Source organism: Carlito syrichta, unplaced genomic scaffold, assembly GCF_000164805.1.
Source record: "Carlito syrichta isolate Samal-C Ts95f unplaced genomic scaffold, Tarsius_syrichta-2.0.1 Scaffold303563, whole genome shotgun sequence".
NCBI classification, from domain to species: Eukaryota; Metazoa; Chordata; class Mammalia; order Primates; family Tarsiidae; genus Carlito; species Carlito syrichta.
Genome location: NW_007247659.1, coordinates 664,393 through 670,991, shown reverse-complemented (window position 1 = coordinate 670,991; position 6,599 = coordinate 664,393).

Here is a 6,599-nt window from a genome sequence, read left to right as displayed (position 1 = left end):
ACAGAGTGAGACTCCAACTCAAAAAAAACCAAAAAAAACCAAAACAAACAAAAACAAACAAACAAACAGAAGTAACAATCTGAAATTAGAGGCAACTGCAGAGAGACAAAGTTTTTTGGCTTGCTGTGTCTATAGTTATAGATGCATTTGTTTATTTTTTGCTTTTGGAAACTCTGAGAAGATGCTCTCAGCTGCTAACTTCGTAATTATGACCTTTTAAATTTGTGTAAAATAAAGCAATATCTGTACTTAGAAGTTTAGCTTCTTATGTAAATATATTGTTCCATATAGAATATATAAACTAGGTAAAGGTAAATTTACTTGAAATTGGTACACTCGACATTCTAGTTGTTGTTTCTTCTTCTGCAAAGCAATTAACTTCAACATGTATCAAGATCAATGTATACACAAACTGTGTCTTAACAACATAATTTCTATTTTTCCCTGTAAATCCTATTTATTTCACTATATTAATGCAACCCATTCTCATCATGTATCTTTTATGGCAAGTAACTTTAGTATTAAAATCAAAATGTAAAAGTCTTTAAAAATTAAAATATCTGCTATTATAGTATAATTTAGTCCTAATTTTAAAAGTTGGTTTAAAATGTCAGTCTGTTGAAGGGATAAAATATAAAAGTCTTAGTCTTAAAGATACTCATTTGCTCTGAAGAGCTCAGTCTAGTTACTTTGACTTCTATCCTATCTACGCTATAGGATTTCCAAACCTCTTGAGGGAATTACAGTTTCCAACGATCCCTTTGCTTCTTCATTTTTTAAAAATAAGTTCCTAACAAAATTAATCTACTCATTTTTTTCTCCACTAACTCATCTCTCAAGAGCTGAGTAAAGAAATGACTGCTTTTAAATAATATTCTTTTTGCAAAACAATTTCTAAAAGAACTAGAAATTGACCTTCCATATAACCCGCAACCCCCCTACTGGGAATATACCCAGAGTAACTCAAATCATTCTACAAAAAAGATATCTGCACACACATGTTTACTGCAACACTATTCACAATAACAAAATCATGGAATCAACTGTGCTGCCCATCAAAACTGAACTGGATTTTTAAAATGTGGTACATATACACAATGGAATATTACACAACCATGGAGAAGTACAAACATATGAACTCTGCAACAACTTGGATGGATTTAGCCGATCATACTCAGTGATCTATCACAGAAACAAAGAACAAAGTACCACAGAGTTCTCACTCACATTTCCATAATAGTATAAGAAAGGGATTGGCAGTACTGGGATACTGCTGGGGTGGGGGTACTTACAGCGTCAGTAAGTGTACCTGATCTCAAACCAGGCAAAGTGGGGACCAAAGGGGGGCCCAAACTTTACCTGTGCAATAACCATTTGTGCACCTAATCCTGAATTGTACACCATATCTTTAAAATAAAATAATAATAAATAATATCCAATCCTCATGACTATCCTAACCTCATAGTTGTATAAGTCCTTTAACATTATCTCAGCAGTCCACTGTGATTTTATGCAATTCAAATATAAAGTTTAAATATGATCACTTAAGAGATCTTATTATTAAGGACATATCCATATGGGTAATTTATGTTCATTTTTTAACTGACCACCCCTACTCTAGTGGCCTATTTTTCTTTGCAGGGTTCTTAGCTCATGCTAACTCTGCCGCTGAGACTTTCATTAGGCTGGGAGGGACCCATAGCAGATATCAGTGAAAGCCCAGGTGTCCTCTAAGACGAGCTTCTAGCTCAAAGATCTGACAGCAGCAAGAGGCCCCTGTTTTCCAAATAAAAACTAAAGTCACATGGCCTGATGAGCTGATGGAATGTTTGTTTTGTCTGCATTCATAAGGGGAATTTTCATGGTTTACCCTATTCTGTGCTGTGATAATTTCTGCTAACCTCCATGTACTATATCTGTAGTTAAAAAAAATTTAGAAAAAGAAAAGATCATACCACCCCGGGAGTGATTGCCACTTTGATGTATTTGAGACTTTCCTCATCATTCTGTTGCATTTTCTCCCTATCACACATGAAACGGAAAGTCTGTGAAGATTTCTCAGAAATTCCTCTCCAAACCCCTCAACTTTCTCTGTATATAACTACCTCTACCACGGGACTCTTTCTCCATTTTGCCTCCCATAAAGAGCTCACAGAATGAAAGTCACCTGCTCTAAAATGATTCTTGCTATTTGCATTATCATAGAACTTTCTTTTGAGGCATTTCCACTTTAACATCACATTACCATTTTTAATTATCAGCTTTTTAAACTCAAAAATTGTATTTCAAAATTAATAACTCCCTCCATAATTCCTTGAAATGTTTTCATTTTCTTGTTTCTGTTTAACTCTGTTTAACTGAGATAATTTACTCTCAAAGGGGAAGTTCCACTGACTGCCATGTCTAAGAAAAATACTTTTTTTTTGGTTGTAGTTTACTATGGTCTGCATAGTTTTGCCTTTGCTTTGCATATGTTTACCGAAAACAATTCTTATTTCACTTGAGAAAAAGGTAAAAAGGCATAATAACAATTTTCATCTTTTTTAATTAACTGTAATTTGACAACCTTACTGGATCCCAAACCATCTACATTTGTGTTCGATAAATACCTTCATAAGCTAGTTGGGATGGGAGAGTTATACCCTCCCAAGGGACAACTAACTGTTTTTATTTTACTATTTTACTGAGTAGAGTGAGCAAACTAAAAGCCAGATCTGTTTGGTGAGGACTGAGGTGGGGGATGGGGGGCGGGGAAGAGATTAATTAGAGAAGTAGAGGAAAAGAAGAGGATAAGACTGAAGACGAAATTTTGAAAAACAATAGGAATAAGATAGATCATAAAATTCTTCTGTATAGTATACAATACAAATGCTCTTCTTCAATTTCCCATGGAATGCTCAGAACAATTTTTATTTTTGTATTGCATTTTAGTGTTGAATCTGATTTGGAGAATGAGATAAAATAATGACTTGACAAATTTCAACACCAGCATGGGATGAAAGATGAGGCTTCCCATGGAAAACCAGCTACATCTGGCTGACAAAAACAAAGGTTGGTGAAGATATATTTCTTTATCAATCATGGACATTACAAAGAATAGGAAGAAAATGCCTTTATGCCATAGAAAACTTACATCCCATGGCTCTAAGTTCTGCCAATGATTTTTCTTCTGACATTGTATCACTCAGGATTCAGTCAGGAAATAGAAACCACACCAAAAATATGAAGAGGAATATTAGCTTTTCTTGGTGAGAAAAAAAAATAACAGAGAATGAGGCAAAGCAAAAGATAGTTTTGCAGCAACTAGCATGTTAATAATGGACAATTCTAAATGGAGTTGTGGGTTTGTATTCCTGTTATTTCATATTTATGTGGTTTCTTTCCTAAATTTTTTTTCAAGAAACAAGTTCTAGGTTTTAGAAAATAAAGATAATTTTTGTTTCTAATGAAATTTCAAGGATGTTTGGTTCACAAAAGTTAATATTAGCCTTTCCCACGTTATACAATGTTGTTTACCCGCACTAACATCCAGGGATAAAAGGCTGAGGATGAGGATGAGGCCAGATGGGGAGGCTTCCAAGTACTGATCTGCTCCATCCACATTCTCCTTACTCTTCTCAGAGCTTTCCTGGATGTCCCAAGTGAAACAGAGAGAACGGTGGAGGTAATGTATTTTGCCAGTAGAGAAAGCTGTCTTGAGCTAGGGAGACCAGAAGCTCAGAGAAGCTCTACTCTTCTGAATCTCTGACTTCAGGAGGGACCCAGTTCCAGGAACGTGCTGGAGCCAAGATACACAATTCTGTGAACTAGGAACAAGAATTATTTTTCTCATTGCACAGGTAAAATAGTAGTAGTAATAATAATAATAATAATGGTAATAACTAGTATTTATTATGTTCTATGGGTCGCAAACTTTGCTTAAATGTTTTTAAATAGTAGCCAATCCTCATAAGTATCCAACAAAGTAAATAACAATAGTACTCCCATTTAATAACTTAGAATACTGAAGCTTAAAGAGGTGAAATGTCTTCTCAGGATAAAGAAGCTAGTTAGGGCGATAGGAATTGAATCCCATTAGCTCGACTCCAGAGTCTTGTTAAAAAACAAGAAAATACAAGAAAGATTTAAGAACTTAACAATAATATTGGATGTTAAGATAAAAATGATGTCTCTATAAGTCTAGAAATTATGAGGATCCTAAAGTTAAAGTTATTTATCCAACATTTACATAGAATTTAGGATTTTTCAGGCACTGTTCAAAGCCACTTTATAAATATTAACTCTTTTAATTACTCTAAATAAGTCAATGTGATAAGCTCTTCATTTTATAGATAAGCAGAAAAAGACAGAGGTTAAGGAACTTGCCCAAAGTCATATGACTACAAAATATGTCACAAGAGCTCATATGATCACATTTCATAGTTTATAGTGAAAATTACAGATACTACATCAAGAGCAATCCATATGTCACCTATATATTTTCTTACGCTTTACTTTGATCTTTTATAGATGCCGGTCTTCTCTCATATCATACCCAGAAACATTATAGAATCCTTTTTCTGTTTTATTTCTAAAAGTGGAAATAATCACACCTCCTCCCTACTTTATTTTTATTATTTAGTTGTTTAGAAGTCTGGCCCTGTCACCCATCCTGGAGTGCAGTGGTATAATCATAACTCACTGCAGCCTAGAATTTCTAACCTCAAGCGATCCTCGCACCTCAACCTACCAAGTAGCTGGGACTATAGGAGTCCACTACCATGCCCAGCTCCCTCCTTACTTTAAACTGCCCTACCAGATCCTTCCCCAAATGATCTTGAGTCTTCTCTCCATCAAGTCATCACTTCCCAGAATTGAGGTTTAAAACTGAAATTACAGCAAATCAATGGAGAGTTAATGGGGATTATTACGGTTAGATATCATAATATCTTAAACAGACAAATTGCTTTTAAGTCCCTCAGGACTGAGACTTTATAGTGCACCCTAGAACCACTCAGCAGAATAGCCTATTTAGAACACTTGTTTTATTCTTCGCCATTAGGAAATGAAATAGTTAGAAGTGTTTTGGTTATTGACTATTGCATAATGAACCATCCCAAACTTAGTGGCGTAAAGCAACATCAATGATTTATTATTATCTCTCCAGGCTCTAGGGTTTGCCTGGGCTTTACTAAGCAGTTTTTGCTTGGTAAGTTCTTCATGCTTTGCAGTCCGCTGGTGGCGGGCCTAGAGTCATCTCAAAGGCTTCCTCACTCATATGTCTAATAGTAAATGCTGGCACCAACTGAGACTTCAACTTGACTCTTGGCCAGAACATCTATGCATGACTTTTCCATGTGTCTCCATATAGGTTGGTTTGGGCTTCTTCATAACACAAAAGCTGTTTGCTAAGAATATACCCCTCAAAAGAAGAAAGCCAGATGAAAATGTGTTGACTTTTATTACCTGTTCTCCAAAATTATGCCAGTTTATATTTAAGAGAAGCAGAATTAGACTGCAATGTCTCATGCCCCTTAAAAATTATACTCTCTAACTTCTTGACAAAAAGAATAACTTTTTTATCCTACTTTTTTTCTATGTTAGAAAATAGAAAAAGATAAGATTTTAAAAGAGGGGAAACTGACAGTAGTTGACTTTGCATTCTCATTGATGAGGCTTTAGGAATGGGTGGGAATTGAGAGCAGAGAGAAATAATATGGTTCTCTTAATGTAAGAGAGTAACACAAATCTTCAGTTTTCCTCTGATGACTTAAAAAGGTAGAGATTTTGCTCTATTTGAGGCTTTTGGAGAGCAGGAGTGTTAGCTGAGGAAAGAAAGAGACACACACAAACACACACACACACACACAAACACACACACACACACACACACACACACACACACACACACACACACACACACACAAACAAGAAAAAATAGAGAAGGGATATAGGGTAGGACCAGCAATGTGGCAGGAGACAGGCTGTGGGCGGGAGACTCTGTGTGCCATGGCAATTAATAAACATTCACAAAATGGGTTCTGGTATTCTATTTAAGGATGTTTTCAGCCCTGGGCCAGAGATCTCCTTAATATCTGCAAATTTTCGGTTAAAGTCTGAAATGCACACCAGCGTTGTCTTGGTGGTGAACTGAGAAATGAAGTGGATACCCCTGTTTTCACGGGCTGGGACAAAGTGGACTGTAGGCAACCAGAGAAACTTACAGAGATGAGTCTCTGTTTTACCAGATACATCTTCAGGAAGAGTGAAGATTGATAACAAAGATTAGCCCCAGTACTCCTGGATACGTCTTTGGAAAAAGTGAAGAGGTGCTGAACTTCCTAAAATGCTGTGGCCAAGGGCTGTAACATTGCGAGCAAGAATTTTAAACTTATAGAGCTTCAGCTTTCTAATTTGTAGAAAGTGAATAATAATGATATTTAATTTATAGGCTTGTTATAGATAATAAACTAAGCCACACATATAGGGCATGTAGCACAATGTTTGACACATGGTAAAGACTCAATAAATATTAACTTATTTTTATGATTATTAATAATTTTACAATGTTGGATATTAAAGAAATAATATACCCAAAAGTTTAGAAAACTTGGGAACAT